General features: G+C 42.0%; 1 protein-coding gene across 4 annotated transcripts in view; it reads right to left on the bottom strand.

Moving 5' to 3' along the window:
- marchf8 (membrane-associated ring finger (C3HC4) 8) overlaps nt 1–20,382 on the bottom strand; it is a 91,897-nt gene extending 71,515 nt beyond the window's left edge. Inside the window, exon 1 of one of the 4 annotated variants that reach the window (XM_054799415.1) lies at nt 19,707–20,382. The gene's annotated coding sequence lies outside the window, so the exon portion shown is untranslated. The remainder of the gene's footprint in view (nt 1–19,706) is intronic. The other 3 variants (XM_054799414.1, XM_054799413.1, XM_054799417.1) reach the window with 3 other exon arrangements.

Here is a 20,382-nt window from a genome sequence, read left to right as displayed (position 1 = left end):
ATGTCACTGGCTTATGGTCAATTACCTGCTAATGATTCTAAAACATTGAGGTTGTCTGTATTGCATGTATGCTAGCTGGTCTTCAAAAACATTTTCAACGCAAGCCACAGGGGGCGCCACAAACGTCATCTTACAGCGTGAGTGCATGAAGATGTGTTGTGGTGTGATGGAGAACTACAAATGCAGACAAACATGCACCTATTGGGAACGTATAAACACATAGCATCTGCAGCACGGGTATGAGCGGAATAATATCTGAAATCCCCCCACTTCACTTTTAATTGGCTTTATGTTTGGAGTCAATGGTCTGCGCTGGAGTGAGAGGTTGCACTAATTGGAGAAGACGTGTTGGATAGACAGCTGGGATTCCTCCATACTTTAATTGCTGAGTTCGGTGCAATACCAGCAATAGTTTTAGCATTAACAGGGCTAAACTAAATCAGTGTTTGTGTTTGTTTTTCTTATCCTGGAGGGCACAAAAATGTAAGATCTGACTCGCCATTTTTGGGTAGAAAAACAGACGTCTGTTGTCACTGCCTGTGATGTGTTGCAGTGTGTAATTTGACAACATGGGGTAACTTTTCAGACTTGCGCGTGCGCGAATGAGTCACCTGCCGCATTATTAACAGTTCTCTGTCAGCACGAGCCAGTTGCAGGCCCCCTGTGGTTAAAATGTAACTCCGACCTGTTGCCATGACAGCAGCTATTAGAGTTAGCATAATGGCTTTGAACAAGTCATTTGTTCCATGTTGATTGTGTGAAAAAAAGATTCTTGATTAAATCGTGTCTCAAAGCAAATGAGGCCAAATGGAGTGTAATACTTGGCTGCAACCAGCAGAGGCGCTGTTGATTTAGAACATTCCAAGAAAGATTCTCCCATCCCCATTCAAAATAAGTCGGTTCTTTAACCAATCCCCGCAAAATACATATGACCAGGCAACATTTTCCAATTCACACAACTTCACCGCACATTTCGACTAATCATTGTGGCCAATGGAATTTGTCCGAGTATTGCCCAAACGGGCACGTCAACTGTCTAACCAATCAAATAAATCCCTGTATCACCCACCCACGTCCTCACTTCCTTGTTTACATTGACAGACATGTGGGCGTGTGATAATAATAATAATAATAATCTCTAATCATCTCACTTACCCACAAAAATCCCCCCTCTAGACAGTTCTCAACAGTTCCCCAAAGTCCTCATCTAACGTGCAGGTAAACTATGTGCAGTGGAACAAACAAAAGTCATGCACTTTTCCCATCACAAAACATGTCTGCAACTTATGGATGACAGAGCAGACAGCGGACAATAAGGGAGCCTTTGGTGCTGTTTGTTTTGCAAACTATGCACGCATTTGTGTGAATCGGTCATGTAGGAGACAGGTTTAGGTCGCCGTCTGCGGAGGTGTGGAGAGCGTGGTCAGGTGGGCATAGGCGAGTGTGTGCACTCGCTGAAGTAATAACGGGCGCGCACTTCTGTGTCTGAGAGGAGAAGGGGGGGGGAAGGCTCGGCAGCAGTATTTTTGTTGACCACTATTATTATTATTATTATTACTAGCCATATTCTCCCATCATACTTACATCCATATCCTCAGTTTGCCAGATCCTGGTCTCAGAAATAAATCAACCACACAAAAAACACATTCTTAAGTTCACATATCTGTTCAAGTGTGTCATCAGGACCTCTACAGGCAAACGTGTATAAATGGCAGCATATGGAACACACTGTAGGTAACTGTTGGCCTAAAAGATACACTTTATGAATAAAGAATATATTGAAAATGACCTTATATATATATATACACTAAGTACCCTACTAACCAACATCCGACGTGCGAACATTCGGAGATACGCACACAAGCCGACTGGTCTATATTTTCATGTGTTTTGCCTTATAAGTCCATATTTATACTGCTACATGCTTGACCGGCAAACCCATATTTATACTGGTACATGCTTGACCAGCAGAGGGCACTGTGACACTGCTAATGGGACCAACAGATACAGGAAGACCAGGAAGAGAAGAGAGGAAGGCTAAGAGTTTTATGATACAAACCGGACAGAGCGTGTGATTAAAGTTTATGAAGAGTTAATAGGCCTGCTTAATTCTACACCACCCACAGAACACTACCTCTTTTAGAAGAGTCTAACGACGACGACGATTTGTCCTTTTTTTCAATAACTCCTCCTCCAACTCCAGCACAGCGACGTATGCTCGACCACTCCTCTTCAAAGGTAAATAACATTTATCATTACGCATTATTATATCATTTTTATTATTGGTTTTTTCATTCATTATCCTTGTTTAATATTACTACTGCATCCAAACTCATATTTACATACATACACAATATATGTATACACGTACATGTAGTACCTATATCATTGGTAATATTACCTTTTCCCCTACTTAAGCACATGTGAAACTATGCATAAATGAGTACACCGCTCAACCATTTATTACAGTACATCTTTTCAAGGGAAATACTGGAAATTAGGCTTGGGTATACTTAGTAGCCAGTGTACAGCTGGTATAAAAAGAGTCATTTCTTTAGTAATGTCCCTTGAGATTATTTGCATTGTTTAGTCCTCTTCAGCACAATTGATTTTTAACTTTACTTTTATCTCGTGAGAAGGCTGAGATATAATGTTTAGTCTTTTCCTTACAGCAATTCAGGTGTATTTTGTTGTGGCTGAATCAAGGGCATTTTGCACATTTTTAGTGAGATGCTTTCTCAGGCTCTCTTTATATTTGTTCATTAATTGTTTTTCAACAAAATGTCCCTATTATATTTACACAGACGGACAATCACAATGATTAACTGAAACTTTCACTTTACCTTTCAAGTTTATTGCAACAAACACAAAACAAAACAAAAAAAACACTGCAACTTCCATTGCAGTTTTTGGGAAAATCAAGCATATCAAAACAAGGACCTGGAGGGACTGATGATTTATTCAATATCCCAAAATGAAAGATCCTCTTCAAGTAGCGGGGACACGAACACCATGTCCACACTGTGATCATGTGAACATGTTCCACCAGCTCAACTAATACAAACCATCAGATATCATGACAGCAACTCAATGCATTTAGGCATGGAGTCATGGTCAAGATTATCTGCAGATGACCAACAGGTCAGGACACAAAGTCTGTCATTCAAGTGATTTTGAACTTAGTATGGTTGTTGGACATAGAACGATCAGAGTACAGGCAGATTTCCACGCTATAACTTATTACACTGTGCGCCACAAGAGCAAAGTTTGCACAATAAAAGTTTTAAAATTAGCTGGGGCAACATTCAAAACAGGCTCGACTGGTGGTCTGATGTGAATTAGCCAGATTGTTACATCACAATAGGTCAAAAATCTCAACGCCTTGCCGAAATACACATTTTCTAACATGGGAAGCCAACATAAAAATGACTAAACAGTAGGACAGAAACAAGTCCGCTATGCAAATGAGGTTGTTTTTAATTGCACTGCAAAATGAATTGTCAGCTGTTCCTCTTACCCATTTGTGCAAGTCTTCCCCCATCCATGTCAATTACAGTCCTTTCTGCTCGGTGTTCTTCTGCTTACCGGTGCTTGTGCTCTGCTATTATTCTGTTAGCTGCTGTCAGATAACAGTCGAGATTCGTCTACAAACCTCCGTTCGTAACTCGTGATGTGCACCCATGCGTATATCCTTCAATCACAACATCGCTGTACTGCAGCTGCACTCTGTATCTCCAGAGGTGTCTTCCCTGACAGGTTACAAACACGGGGCAGATTGGACAAACTAGGCCATAAATTGTTTTAAAAGAAGTCACATTTACATTTTTATACAGTGGAAATGCACATGGTTCCAATGAAAGCCTCTATTCAATTAACCACAGTCTCCTGTAGTTGCCAGATGCATGGTCTATTCAAGCAAATAACCACTGGGGTCTATAATTATGTCAAAACACCTTGGCATTTAACAGATGTGGCTGTAGGCAACCTCCTGATGTATTGTTTTTGAGGGGGGCGAGGGACAGTAGCTTCGTGGTCAGCATCCAGCAGCTTTATTGCGCGCTACGCTTGCCGTATTGTTGTTTCCGACGAACTCATCCGCGGTATGAATGCTGACTGTGCAGCTTGCTAAAATAATGCTATTATAATATAGGTTCTGTTGCTGCTGTGTTGTGTAATATACTTGTTGATAAATGGCCATGCGGTCAAAGACAGCAGTTTTCCTTACCACTTCGTCATGTACTTATAATCAGTAAAGTGAAGCAAAAAATGTAGTCTCTACATGGCATAAAACAAGTCTGAATGTGTAAATGCATTCACACAGTTAGTTGCTTCAATGTCAGTCAGCAGTCACTGACAATTAGCATATGTACACACACACACACACACGCGCTTCAACAGTAAAGATTGTGCTTTTTTATGAGATGCTGCAAATAAATTATCATAATGTAGTTTCTTCAGTTTGCAGGACCACACCAAAAACAATTAAATATTACTACTGCTGTTTCTTTCCATTCCTTCAAATGTCACCAGATCTATTTACTGTATATGCAGGATTAATCAAATGCACCAATGATATTAAAAGGCCACTACATTCAAAATAGACCTGCGAAGCATCCTTCTTGATTGTATGCTAATGAGTCCCACTTTGGATGTGATTAAGAGTGTGACTGGTGAAGCAAAAACACTTACGGGAGGAAACGTCTCAGGTCGCACAAGCAGCGGATGATTGTGAATTGAGCATCAAATGTTATGAGCAGCCAGGTGTGCGCGAAAGATGAGGGAGGATGGCGCTCTTACTTTCAATGTAAAAAACAAGGATATGTTCATTTACCATTTCAGTTCCATTTTGACACTTCTACAGAACACAGAAACAGCATGTCTGGCCCTGAACACATTAAAGTGGGTCATTCAAAGTTCAGCTCAGAGCAGCATCATTGCCAGCTCAGTACAGAAATAGCAAATAGCACACATCAAAACACCGTGTCTTCAAGCACACTATTGATTTTCCATCACATCCTGATTTTGAGCCATGAATTATTCCTTTTCATGTCATTTGACAGAATGTATCTCGCCTCCTTGTTGACAAATCCACTAAATTAAAGTAGATGTATTTCACGGATGTATTTTAGTATGTATTATAGATGTATTTTTCCACATGACTATGTATTTGTTGACAACTCTTCTGAACGGCTGCACACAAAATGGTGAAAATCTGTCAAAGCATGCATCCCTACTGCATTGCTTGTGCTACTATTTTCCGGACAAATACACCAAACATGGTGGCACTGTTGTTTAGCTCCAAAGTTTGACCCCCATCAGTTGGATTGCTTTGAAAATTTCTCACACAGCTCACAGCGCTCTACAAAACACCCATTTGAACGTTAAGCTGAATCACCACAAAATTTGGTACACATCTTTATGGGACTGACAAGCACATGTCTGTAAAATTTGAGCGTGAATGGTTGAAAACATGGCCGCCATCAAGCATCAACGCAAAACGACAAGGGTGGGACTTAGCAACTAATTGCCCATAAGTCATTGACCATTTATCGAATGAGGTCTTCCAAAGCCTTTTAAAATGTGTGCCTAACAATAGATCCAGCATTTTTTTGCCTGTGCCATTTATGGAGAACCCACCAAAAGTATGCGCTTTCACACAGCAACACGGCATCCCACAATAAGATAATTAGATGACAAGAGTGGCAGCCTCTCATGTGACGTATAACACGCAGTCCCGCCTCAGTTACAGCTCATATTACCTCAGGTCGACATCTTCCCCTCCGACAAAACATAAACATGGAAAAACGGCAGAAAAACGGCAACTTGAAAATTCTAAGCTTGAATCAACAAAGTTTCTGCTGGTACAGTAATCACGTTTGTTTCAGCTTGAGGTCACCAACAGATGACCGGACATTCTCCTTCAGGATTTTTGGTACACAGCAGAATTTGTGGTTCCATTTATCATGGCAAGTCTTCCTGGTCCTTAAGCAGCAAAACAGCCCCAGACCATCACACTACCACCACCATATTTTACTGTTGGTTTGATGTTCTTTTTCTGAAATGCTGCGTTACTTTTATGCCAGATGTAATGGAAACACACCCTCCAAAAAGTTAAACATTTGTCTCGTCAGAGTATTGTCCCAAAGGTGTTGGGGATCATCAAGATGTTTTCTGGTAAAATTGAGACGAGCCTTAATGTTCTTTTTGGTCAGCAGTTGTTTTCGTCTTGGAACTCTGCCAAGTAGGCAGTTTTTGCCCAGTGTCTTTGTTATGGTGGAGTCATGAACACTGACCTTAACTGAGGCAAGTGAAGCCTGCAGTTCTTTGGATGTTGTTGTGGGGTCTTTTGTGACCTCTTGGTTGAGTCATCGCTGCGCTCTTGGGGTAATTTTGGTTGGCCGGCCACTCCTGGGAAGGTTCACCACTGTTCCATGTTTTCGCCATTTGTGGCTAAATGTAGAAATGGCTTTATAACTTTTTCCAGTCTGATAGATCTCAATTGAGCTCAGTTAAGTTTTAACAAGGGGGTATGAAAATATTTAGAATGTAAAGCTAAAATGGTTCGAGTGTACCACAAGAAAAATATTATCTCCAGTATGCAGCTTTTGCAATCTGTGTGTGACCGCATAACTCATGGCAGGGAAGCAGAACCCTGCAAAGAGTGCTCAAAATGTCGCTGCAGGCATTCAATTTTAACTGCACATTAAATGCCCTTTAAAATGACTGAAGATCACATTCAGGGGGAATTCTTCATTGGCCCTGTTAAAAGCGAGGTGTTGTAATCCCGACTAATCCATGAATCTAAAAAAGGTACGCTTGCACTCAAGAGTTGACGAGAAATGAAGATTCTTGTTTCCTGTCATGTTCTATTACACAAGAGTTCAGCTGTCAGTCAAACGGGATATAGTTTCCATTTCTCCAGGTTACAATCGCATGTGACACCATCAAGTTATTTCGTTGTAAATGTCATGCATTACATAGCAGCCACAACAACGTGTACACACGACTGCACAGCAGTCTGTGAGTTGTTACTGCAAACAAAAAAGGGCCTAAGTGGGCCATTTCAGTGTGAAACAGAGGAAATGAAAACACTAACTCACACGTTCAAGACAAACAGTGCTACCACTTGTGACATTGGTCGTAAACACAGCCAAGTTTACACAATTTGGGTTCAGCTTTTAAACTGGATGTCATTAGATTGTGCAGGTGTACCTAATCGAGTGGCGGTTGCAATCCAACACAGCTGCAATCAGATTAGGGAACCGAATGTCGAAACAAGGAAGGTAGTGAGTGTTTATTCAAAAAGGTTACATACAGTATGTCTCTCCAACACAATATACAGTAAACACTCTTATGTCAAATGACCCTGAGGGGGTACAAAAATAAAATAAAATACAGGACCACACCAGTCATTATCTCTGAAGGTGCATTTTGCTTTCTCCTGAGATGGAAAATTGTAACTACAATGTACAAGTAACTATAACTACAAGTAGCTTGAAGTCTGTGTGTAATTGTATTCTTTTTTTTTTTGTTTGGGTGGGTGCATGGTCATTTGCTTGGGGACACAGAAATACACATTTTTCTTATCAACAGTTTTCGTTTTTATTTATTTACTTACAGGGACAGTGCATATTAATAAGACATTCTGTCAATACCCCAAAATTTGCCAGAAGGCCAGCTTTCATCTGTAGTCCCTCATCCTTAATCCCATTTTCTAGAAGTATATCAAAAATCTAACAATGGGAACACAATGAGCCAACAATCAACAACATCATACCAAGACACAAACGCACACACGACAAGACACCAACAGCAGCAGTACCAGTCAGTCTGAAGTTAATGTTAGAAGTACTGATTGTCAATAAGCCATTTTTTAACTGGATCTTCAGTGGACGTTATGTGTTGTGATTTCTAATGGCTATGGGTAAGAGGTTCCACTCAGTGGCAGCTCGGATGGAGAAAGCAGTTTGTCCAAATACACTTTCTAAATTGAATAATGCAATCTGTTTGGACGTTGCCAAACTGCTGAAGAGGAGGAGATGATAACCTGTTATTGATTTTATAAATAACAGATTTGATCATTTGACCATGTTTTCCCAACTGTGTAGTTTGTGTGATATCGGACAATGGTGAGAAATGTATGGTTTCTTGTCCAAAATATGTACAGGTACAGTGCGTTTGTGAAGTGACTGCAGGGGTTTGAGAGATGTATTGCAACCAAACAGGTATGTGATAAGATCACAGCGAGCATGTCCATTTTTGCTGCCATTTTTGATGGCGAATGTGTCTGAAGTTATTGAGATTGAATTTGATTGTATTAGAGACCATTTTTACATGCGATTTTGTGTCAATTATGACACCCAGATATTTGTATTCTGATGCGATCTGCAGTCTTTCCCCTGAAACACAAACATCTGGCTCTGCACTGGAGGTATTGTTGGACTTAGTAAAAGTACATTGATACTGTTTTAGATGTGTTTAACAACCAAGCTGTGATACTAACCATGGAGCTAGTCAGCTTCTCTACCACCTGTGAGATATCACTACCATGTGTGTAAAGGACCAGCACAGTGGCCGAGTGGTTAGCATGTTGGCCACACAGTCAGGAGATCGGGAAGATCTGGGTTTGAATCTCCTTTGGGCATCTGTGTGGAGTTTGCATGTTCTCCCCGTGCGTGCGTGCGTGCGTGCGTGTTCATTGGCGACTCTAAATTGTCCATAGGTATGAATGCGAGCGTGAATAGTTGTTTGTCTATATGTGCCCTGCGATTGGCTGGCGACCACGGGATAGTCTCCAGCATACCCGCGACCTTAGTGAGGATAAGCGGCATAGAAAATGAATGGATGGCTGGTGTGTAAAGGACAGCGTCATCAGCATGCATTTGGACAGAGACAACGCAAATGAATGGGAGGTCATTCATGTAAAGTGAGAACAGCGATGGTCCTAAATGTGGTCCTTGAGGAAGACCAGTGGACTGCTGGAGGGCTACTGATTTAACTGATTTAACACACTCGACTCGCGCTCTGTGAGGTAAGACTCAATCCACTTACTGTATGTGCAACTGGTGAAAAATTAAAACTACATAAATTTGTTAGCAATATTTTATGACTGACAGTGTCAAATACCTTCTTGAGCTCCAGGAACACAGCACCGACACCTCGGTCTAACACGGCTCTCATGTTTTCAGTGGAATAACACGTAGCAGTCTGGGCGGAGTAATTGGCTCTAAAGCCAATCTGCACGGGGTGCAGGGCAAAGGGTGTGGTGTTTAAATGATTATTTGTTTGGCTACCAGTTTCTCTGCAATATCTTGAACACTGCGGGCAATATAGTGATGGGCCCAGTTGGCCATGGAATGAGGATCTCCACTTTTAAAAATTGGGAGTGACAACAGCGGGTTTCCACATGCTTGGGAACATTTTTTTGTGGAATAAAAAATGTATAATTTTGGAGATGGGCCGTGTGACTGATCGCTGTGTCCATACCAAGAATATCTTCACATTTGGATAGTCTCAGTGAATTAATAGTGTGTGATGCCTCTGATTCTGTGATATTTGGTACCTTTAAAACTGGTTGATTTGCATCTACTAAAAGGGTGTTAAATTTCCACACGTGCAAAGCACCCCACTATCACAGCCACACAATGAAAAAAATAGTTTTTGAATCCATCTGTTAGTTTGTTAGTAGATCATTTATTTTAATTTCTAGGGCGTTTTGTTCCTTTGGGCGGTCACCTAACATATTCCTTATCTGGTTCCATATAATTTTACCATTACCATTTGATTTTACAGTTATTGCAAAAAAAAAGAAATGTGCCGGGGCCTTTGTGAATGATTTGAAAACTTTAAAAAAACTTTACTTCTCAATTTGGTGAAATGTACTCTGTCATGAGTTGATTTAGTTTCATTTGCTATTCGCAGGGCTTGGTCTCATTTTATATCTGTTTTTGTCCAGGAAACCCTGTTTTTGTGGTTTGTACTTCATTTTTTAATAGTACTGTCAAGGGTGTTTTGAAATATTTGGCTCTCTTTTTCAGAATTGATCAAAGGTAAAATGTCATTCCCTTGGATTTGGTTTTGATAAGTACTTTTAGGGATAGTAATAACTTGGTTGCCGCTGGCACAGGAATGAAATTGTTTTTGTCTAAGTTTCCTGCTGACCAAAATGAAGTTGTGGTCTGATAACCCTGTTAACAAATTAAATGATTTTACAATTCTTTCTGGCTTATCGGTAAATAAGAGATTGGTTTGTGTCTTGTTGGTTGTTATTCTTGTTGGTCCATTGATGACTTGCGTGAGCTCACACCTGTCTTAAGGCCGGGTTATATTTTCCGCTCGAATGAGCCGCGCATCCCAGTTCCGACACTGCGGCGAGCCTGCCTCCGTTACTGCTCTCATCCTACCTCGGCAGCCAGAAAACTGACAGGTCAACTACAACACCCGATTACACGTACGAAACAGCAACATGGAAAATAAAAGGCAGATAAATTCCAGCGCCAACAGGTGACCTTGTGTGTTATTGTTATTAACATTTCACAGTGGTTAACTTCTATTTACACTTGAGTGTCAGTTAAGATTCGATGATGATTATGAGACTGACTTACAGTTATGCCATCAATGGACATGTCGCTGATCAACCGGTATAGCAATGGTTTCTGCTACCCTGCGGAGAAGGGTGATTATGCAGAGAATGGAATGCTTGACGCCCTTCCCCTCATTTAGAATCACAAGTCATCTCCACCATGAAGCAACTTCAGCTGATTAATTTTGTGCCAACAGACTAATTGGTTGTCATCGGTAAAGACTAACTCTACATCCACTGGACTTCATTTCTCTACCACAGCCGAGAATACATCATAGGGTTGAGAATTGATGTTGAGGTGTGCTGGGGCTTCGTGCAAATTAGGACACACGGTTAGACATACTTTATTAAACCTGTGACGGGCATTAAGGAAAGAAACTGAGGGATGTTATTCATTTGCTATGTTGATACACCAACAAGTCTTGATTTCGACACACGGCAGCCACCCCTCAGCAGACACATCTCTAACCCATTGGAATGAAGAGGGCTTAATTGGGTTGACAAAGTGGGCTCGGCATCCTCCACACGCCTCCCTCGCCTCTTCTTCACTGAGAGAATCTGCCACCGGTATGAAGCATAAATGGCCCCTAAACAGGTTACGCAGCTTTCAGTACATCTGTTACTTATCAGGCTACTTCCTGGTTTGCGTAGGATGACACGAGACGCCAGAACTGTTCCATGTTTGGTCCTGCGGAGGGGGAATGGTTCAATCATGACTCCGACAGCAAAAGTAGGACACACGCCAGTAAAAGTGAAAAAAAGATTGTTTGTTCATTTCTTTGTAGCAAGCGACTTCCGGGTTCACGCAGGATAACATAAAATGTCAAAAATGTGGCCCATGGTCCATTTGTGGACCTCAGCTGTTTTTTTTAATTGGCCCATGGCACATTCTACAAATATAATTTAACAAGAAAACTAAAACAAAAACAGCAGGAAAAATAGAAAAATCAGCAGTAATTTTGCAGTTCCGCCTCTGTGTGGCTTTGGAGTGGCCTAGGCAAAGTCCTGACTCGAATCCTATTGAGATGCTATGGCATGACCTTAAAAAGGCAGCTCATGCCCTGACAACCCTCCATTGTGGCCTAATTACAACAATTCTGCAAAGATGAGTGGGCCAAAATTCATCCACAGAGCTGTAGGAGACTCATTGCAAGTTACCGCTAACACTTGACTGCAGTTGTTGCTGCTGACAATCACTTTTTCACACAGGGCCATGTAGGTTTGGATTTGTTTTCTCCCTTAATAATAAAAGCTTCATTTAAAAACTGCATTTTGTGTTCATTTGTGTTGTCATTGACTAATATTTAAATTTGTTTGATGATCGGAAACATTAAGTGTGACAAACATGCAAAAGAATAAGAACTCAGGAAGCGGGCAAACACGTTTTCACGCCACCGTATGTTGCGATCTACTAATTAAATTTCTGCTACGCTACACTGTTCTGCACTCTGTGTGTATGCTACCGGTCCCGCCTCCACCCACCGAGACAAAGAGACAACAAAGAGACAACTATGCAACAAATACGCCAAGGTTCTGAAACCAATGCTAACTAATATGAGCTCTCTTTCTGCCTGTACTTTCTACCTGTAGGCGGGAGACGAGGAAAAAAGAGAGGGATGCACGTCAATGTATTGAGGCCGGCAAAATTATCGAGTTCATTTTCATTTATTGTGTGAATAATTATTATTGTCCCGGGCCTCGTGCTCACCAGACAGTTTTCTGAACGAGAAACATTTTAATCTCGCGAGATCTTGTGACACCCATTTTATATAGACGCACGCACACACACACACACACACACACTAGTGCTACTACTACTGTATATAGACTATGCAAACAAAGCAATGCGTTCACAAACATGAAAGCACGCATGAGAATGTAGCGCAGTAGTGGAATGCTCTCTTGGTCTGGTGCCAGCGCTAGATAGCCTGTGATCAGTTTAATGATGTCATCTAGCACGGCGCTACCTGCAGAGATGCCTCCGCCCATTCCGCTGAGACAGCATCTCTGCACAGCTGATGGATCGCAGCTGTCTAGCACGCCTCTTCTGAACCCCACCTTTAGCATTTCATTGAAACCTAGCACATACACCCCACCCCAACGCACGTAGGAGAGACCCCACAAACCCGGCAGACCAAAGCCATAACAGCATCATTATCAACATCATCATCTGCTATCGCAGCGGTTCCCAGCTGGTTTGGCTGCAGGACCCACCATCACCCTTCAATGACAAGCGGCTCCTCAAATTGCAGAAATGTTTCAACGTTTTATTTATTTACATTTTAATGCAAAAAAAAAAAGCGTGTTTGCAATGGTTAAGCGGCTGCCTAGCGGGCGCTAACTTTTGAACGTGTTGCAAGCATTGTATCCCGCCCTCTTCGTGCTCCAAACATGTAAGCCGCGCCCCATGTAACACACAGGAGCCTTTGCTAAGCTGGCTTTAATGAAAAGACAAAGTGCCGTTTGAATTTGAGGTAGTGCAAATAACAGTGTGCCAGCACAAAACACGTTCCATGATCACTTCAATTTTGACCCACAAATTATAAATTATTTTGAAAAAAAAAAGCAGGTGTAAAGGTTTTCAGTACATGTTATGTCTGGGAAGGTGAATCAGAGCATTTGCACATGGACCTCGATGAGAAGTGAAACAAGCACTGAAAAATCGAGTCCAGTTGCTCTGATTCAACACACAGCAGGCAAGTTTAATAATAATAATAATAATAATAATAATAACAACAAGAGAACCATTACCTATGTAGACCACCCCTCTGCTTGGATTGGCAGATCGAATGGGGCATTAAGCAGTACCATCATGCTGTACCCGGTAGTCTTCATTGTGGGTGGAATTTCCCCACGCAACAAATGGCGAGCTTCCACTTTATGCGGCGCTCTTCTCCAGTAGATATCCAGCTATCCAGCAGTGGGTCGAACGGCAGTAAGCCCACACTCAAGCGTAGTAAGCGAATGGCACCGGCATGAGGTGCCTTCACAGACATCGAGTCATTACACAATTGTTTTTTTTTTTTCCCCCAAAAGCGCCACAACACACTGAAAACGGCCAGATGAGAACCACTGTCCTAAAGTAATTGGGTGCATAGTCTACTAAATTGCTTTTGATTGATGGCACATGAACGCATTTGAAGTACGGGTGTCGTAGGATATTCAACGATTGGGAAGAGTTTGATTTGGCCATCCATTTCACCAGAGAATCATATGAAAATGTCACGTAATCAAGATTGATCACCATTGTGACAACATGGGGGTGCCCACGGCTGCTGCCGAGCATGCATTCTTACATAGAATGTCTATTTTTTTGTTATAGCTCATTTTGATAACAAAAATCTGCCTCATTTTTGTTAATAGAAGACCTGTGCTTACGCAAGACAGCGATGCATACACACAGCAAAGCACGGCGTCTCTTCCAGATATGCAGCTTTGTTGTTATTATTTTGCTAATAATAATAATAATAATAATAATAATTGCTTTGGTTTAACATCTTAAACCCGTCAAGAGCTTTGGACAATGGATTTCACAGTGCCAACAAGTCTAGACTCACCACCTATCCGAGCATAAGTGCTTCCAGGCGCCATTGAGAAGGTAAATAAAACGAGGAAGTCGCAGAGGAATACAAGCTAAGCTCAAGCTAAATGCCGCGCAGACCCTCCTTAACGAGCATCGTCCTCGCTAACGTGCGGTCTTTGGTGAATGAATTGGGCGAGTTGCGACTCCACGTCACCCACAGTAATAAAAGTTTTGGACTGCAACGTCATGATTTTCACGGAAACATGGCTAAACAGCAACAACACACATTCGACAACGAGTCGAATATGGACAAAATATAACAAATCAGATTAGACTGTGAAAATCCTTAGAAGGATAATTTGAAGTATAACAAGTGGCCAGCAACCAGCAGCTTTAGCTACCTCTGTATGTGCTTTAAAATGCTGGTTGTACGACTCGGCTGTTTGCATAAAGCTCATGCATGATACACTTGCCGTAATGTTTTCAATAAGCGAATCCGTTCTACTTCACCCGTAATGCAGCATCGGGCTGCTGTGTTGTGCAACACAATACAATTGTTAACAAATGACCATGTGGTCAAAGAGAGCTACGTTTTTCTTTCCACCTTGTCATACCCTCCAATCGTTACTCGTGTTTAAACTTGTTATTGTTATATTGAATGAGTTTTCACAAATAACGACCTCTCTCCAATTATCGCCTGCTTCCAATTAAAACCTCGCTCTCTTTGCTCTTTGGGTAAATAAATGATATTATTAGAGCATTTACGTTATTAGTCTGTCTACTGTACAAAGGGCACAGGCGGATAAATGTCGGCTCTTCCATTACAGCGGCAATTTTGCAGGATCTCTGTGTAAAAGAGGCATTGTTAGGACCATTAGTGGTTTGTAGTCAGTCGTGTGCATGACATCATTTGTTGGAGTGTAGCTCAATAGTGTAGTCCCTGAGGACCAAGACAGGTCAGCCACAGAGGGACTCGGGCACAAGACAAAGATATCATATTAGGGTTATTATATTACAACCCAGATGTGGATACAAGCACGCGTACACACACGTAAGAGATGTCGGATCAGAAGACAAAAGGCAATAATGGGACCTGCTGGTACAGCTGGTAATACTGATATAAAAGTTCATTAAAAGTTGAGCATGGAAAAAATTGCACTCATTTCTCCTGAAGCCTACCAAATTGAAGCTAATAACAGGAGCACCCACAACCGGATTTAACATATGCCGTAAAATACAAAATGGAATACAATGGAATGGTAGACTAACCACCCCCCCCCCCACCCGTCTTTGTTGGCTGTATCCATTTCCTGTCTCGTCACAGAATGCAATCAATATTATCCCAGAGATTACGCAGCAGAATGGGGAGACAGATGCTGAGCCAGGCAGGCAACCGCATCTGATGCTGCCATTTTTGGAAGAAAAAAAAAAAAAACACCAAAAAAACAAAACTAAAATAAATTATTTATTTTTGGACTCCTGATGAAAGCTCACACAAGCACAACTTTGTCATGCAAGGATCGCTTCAACCGGCACACTTGTGTATGTGGTCACACTTGTCAACTTGTCATGTTTGGTTTGGTTAAAAAGACCTCTGGTGCGTTTGCTCTGTTAGTGCGGTTCGTTTGGTGAAGTACGAATGCAATCAACCAAACCCTGGTGTGCACCAAACAAGGTACGAGGCTTTTACATTTATATTTATATTTATATTCATATGGTTATAGCTGCAAATCACTGTAGTCTGTGCGTCATGCCCCCCCCTTCTAAGTGACGGCCCTTTCAGGAGAATCACCCATACTGTTGTCCCCCGTTTATTGCGGTGAATTGGTTCCAGACCAGACCCGCGATAAGTGCATTTTCGCAAAGTAGGATTCAATATTAATAAATGGAGTATTTTCGTAGTTATGGCAAAGAAAACCTGTCCACAATCTTCTAAACAGTTTAACATGAGAGCCCTCAAGACTTGAAATAACACATCTGTTTTACCCAACACAGTAGAAAACATGAAAAGACATTAAAACAGACTCACACGTCAGCAGCTCCTTCATGTTTTTTTTCTGGACAGCGTACTTCCACCATTTCAGTACATACATATTGTAATGGTGGCTTTAAATGTAAGGCAATTAAGACGGAAATAAAACTCCAGCAGTGTCACAGTAAATGAGTTCCCTCTGCAATCTTGGTGAGGAGTCTAGTGCCTGTCACACCGAACAATTACTGACACCTAGTGGCCAATGTAGAATACATTACTACATCCATAGAATGCTTCTTCTGCCTTGTATTTGTATTTTAGCTCATGTAGTTAGTTCATTTAGCAAGTTTTATGCCTAAAAATGCTGAATTTTGTTGATTTAATTTGCTTAAATATGCTTTTTTCCTTTTTACTAGGCACTAAACAAACACGACACAGTGATCATTAATTTTTTTCAAAAACCACGATAGAATAAGGGAGCGAAATGACAAAAATACCAGTGCAAACACCAAGTTAGCACGTTCTTTCCATTTTTGGTCTGAATAAAAGTACCAAACCACATGTGTAAATGCAGCCTAAGGGGAGTAACTTTGGAGATACCTTTCAAGTTTGGCAAAAAAAAAAAAAACAAAGCAACTCCGTCAGAAGATACTACTATGAATTTTATTCGTCCGTTGTGAAACTCCAGTTTGATTGAAGCAGCTACAATGTGGCTACAGTGGATGCTGTCAAACTCCTGCTGTCCTGCATGTTGTCAAATACGGAGGGGGAGGCACTTTGCACAATCACACGCTATTGTGTCCAACAACGGCGGCGGCGAGCTCCTAATGAAGCCTTCATATATTCTGAATTGCATTCTTTCCGTCTGAAAACGACTTCCCTCTCTGAACGCGTCTCAGAAGACGGAAAGCGAGAGTTCATTTGCAAGCAAACAATGGGTCCGCAGGCGGCGTCAATTTCTCTTTTAGTCATCTCCGCCGCTTAGGAGTCGGAATTATGCCGCTCTTGTTTCTCCTGCAGAGGGGGCTTCTTCTGTCAGGACGGATGATGCCCGCAAAAACCGTGTGACGACAGCTCGGGCAGCTCGAGGTCAAGAACAGATGAGATTTCTCATAACAGGAGGCGTTGCTGCTGGTTGATAGCAGCAAAAATCCCTCGGTGTCAAGAGGGCGCCAAGTGTTAGTCTGGTCACGAAGAGAGGCCACGATGAGTGGAGGGAGAGCAGGAGGCCATCTTTACCCCGCCATGTGGTCATATAAAGACATTCTGTCCTGACAATTACGTTTTATCAAATTAGTTTACCTTGGCAGGTAAACTAATATGATAAAACGAGGTCCGCGTAAAACAAGATGAAAGCAGCTCATAAATATAAGTGCATCCTGTATTAGTCAAGATGTCTTTTAGCTCACGGCAAGCATGAAACCAAGGTTAGTGCTGCAGCTTGTTGCCTGCAAAATAGGCAAAGTGAAAGAGGGCGGGTCAAAGCCAATCTAGCGGTTAATCCTGTGTGATGATGCGGGATTAGGCATGTAGCATGAAAGACAACAAGAGCAGTCAAGAGGGCGCAGACCTCCCACGAAGTCCCATTTTACATAAGGGACAAGACAAGGACATGAATTTCAACACGTACTGTGACATTGTGAAGCAGTGTACCAAACACGCAAACGTCAACTGAAATTATTCCTAATTATTTTATTTCTTTGTGTTTCCAGGCAGAATTTAAAGAAAACTGTTTATCTACAAAACAAAACAAACCGTTAACACAGGCACTGTTATATATAGGCATTTATAGGTATTGCATTGCATTGAAAAGTGAGCTGTTCTGTGTCTTGTCCAGTACACACTTGCTGCACGGCCGTAAGACCATGCCAATGCGCATTTGTCTATTCTATTTCCAAATTTAAAGTTCTTTCCAATTGATTTTATTGTGTGTTCTTTTACTGCCACAAAAGGGCTGTTCAACTGCAATTCACAATTTATGTCTTATGCACTGCAGTATGTTTTATTTTGCCCCATTATTGGCTTTGTGTGCTACAGAATCGCCCATTATGAAAGACATCCTATTTCCATGAATAAAAAAATACAGACATAAGGTTATACACCAATGATACGGTAAGTGTTTATCCTAGCCTAGCCTAGCCTTCAGTCTATGAGAACAGTGGCACACAAACACTGACGGTAACAGTGATGACTGTGCCTCTTGCACAATCCAAACCTCTTGACCACACAGCAGCCTGCATGGCGATAACAGATGCTAAAGATACTTTGCAGCCTCTCCACTGTGGGGGCATCCGTCCAACTGAGAGTGCTAAGTACACAAAAAGTGCGGCGCATTTGAAGAGGATTAAGGCGGAACATGACACACGCGCTTTGACTGGGGTATCATGACACACGGCGGGACGGAGAGGAGAAAGCTGATCCCGGCAGCCAGCGAGGGCACACTGAAATGCGAGATGCACTGAAACAATCAACTGGGACGCTAAGAGGCCGTGCACAAAGCAAAATATTCAGCAGTTTGGAACACCATCAAACCCGTAGCTCCCCAAGTTTTAAAGTGCATTTCGAATTCCTGGGTGTGAGCTTTAACACCAGCGAATCACTTCTCCTGCCTTCTTGTCGCTGTGCGATAAAAACGCTGACACAATTACTGTAATTGTTCCAATTAACGGCTATATTTAACTAACCGCCAGGTCTCCTTTTGTCCGGTGTGTGGTTTACAAAAGCAAATAACCCGCAGGGTCTCTGACGACTACTACTGGGTCAAAAAACGTTGGCACATCACCTGTGGCTGTAGGCAACCTTTTGACGGCAGCGGCTGCATTTGAAGCATTATGAGAGGTCATCATCCAGCAGATTTATCTACCTCTGCATTCGCTTTCAAATGTCGGTCGCACTGCTCAGCTGTTGACGTGAAACTTGTGCGTGTTCCACTTGCCGTACTGTATTAATGATGGCTGAGCAGTTTGCTCCTTACTGCTATCACAATATTGGTTCTGTTGCTGCTGTGTTGTGCAATTTGTCAATAAATGAACGCGTGATCATAGAGAACTATGTCCGCATTGCCAAATCACTATTTTAGTAAAAAATTAAATTGTCATATGCAAGTTTTTATTTTATTTTGTGTGGTTTAGCCACTATTACGGCATACAGGGTATATGATTGTAAGATGCCATGTTGCTGTGTGAAAAGTGGGACGTTGTCCATTTCTCACATAAAATTAAAGCCATTTTGTTGCGCAGTAAGGAACGCTTTAACACACATGCATTCCCACAAAGAGTACCACTAAGCACTAAGCACAAGGCAGAACACGATGACAGCCAACATCAAGTGCTTCTATGGGGGGAATAATGTGGTTGTTGGCTGGGGCGTGGAAGTGCACTGCATTATAATGAGAGCTCACAATAACAAATTATTAAATGGATACAACTTTCTACGGTCTCAATGAAAACTAAGGACGGCTGTCTTGCACTCGACTGTGCACGCGTACCTAATGAGTGCATATTAACAAGATAAGGAATGCACTGCTGTTAAACAATAAAGCAACAAAGGAGACGTCACGGTTGCTTCATAGTGATGCAATGGAGCAAACACATCGATGTATAGGCATAACCATCATTACATTTTCTTACCTTTCGTGGGACTGTATCAAAAGCAGACAATTGTCTCACTAGCGCATCCCGAACAGCGTCCCTCCGTCCCAACCACCGACCGACCGACAGCGCAACACCGTAGTCCGCCGCCTCCGTCTCGGCGTCACTTAATCCAAATCCGCCTTGACGACGTGTGCCTCCATATTCGTCACAAAGTCAAGAGGACGCGCTCACCGCCCTGTTTATTACACGTCCGTTACCCCCACTGAGCAGCTGCGTGTGGCGGCACATCATCATCCACTTCCGCGTTCAGAGGAGGGGGCGGCGTAGGAGGAGTACGAATTTCAAGAGAAGGCGCATGACGCAGGTGAGGGTGATGAAGGGTGATGAAGGATGTTGGTGTGAGTGTAATGCTCTTCTATTATTTATCATAGTCATACTTGTTATGTATAATCAGTAGTAATACTAGACAGCAGTTCTGGTAGGTGTGATTGAGGCAGTAACCCTACACCGCCAGCAGATGGCTCTGTGGTGAACAAACACGCTTTCATTTCTGGAATGACTAATGTTTACTTTTATGCCCCATGAATTCTGCCTAGAAACAAGTCTGTCTGCTGTGAAGTTTCAGGGAAAACGAATCCAAACAATTCCTGCTATATATACATACACACACACACACACACGTATAATACAGAATAGTGGAAACGTCAAGGGC

The sequence above is a fragment of the Dunckerocampus dactyliophorus genome, chromosome 14 (assembly GCF_027744805.1).
Source record: "Dunckerocampus dactyliophorus isolate RoL2022-P2 chromosome 14, RoL_Ddac_1.1, whole genome shotgun sequence".
In the NCBI taxonomy this organism is placed as follows: Eukaryota; Metazoa; Chordata; class Actinopteri; order Syngnathiformes; family Syngnathidae; genus Dunckerocampus; species Dunckerocampus dactyliophorus.
This window is presented reverse-complemented; position numbering and strand designations above follow the sequence as displayed.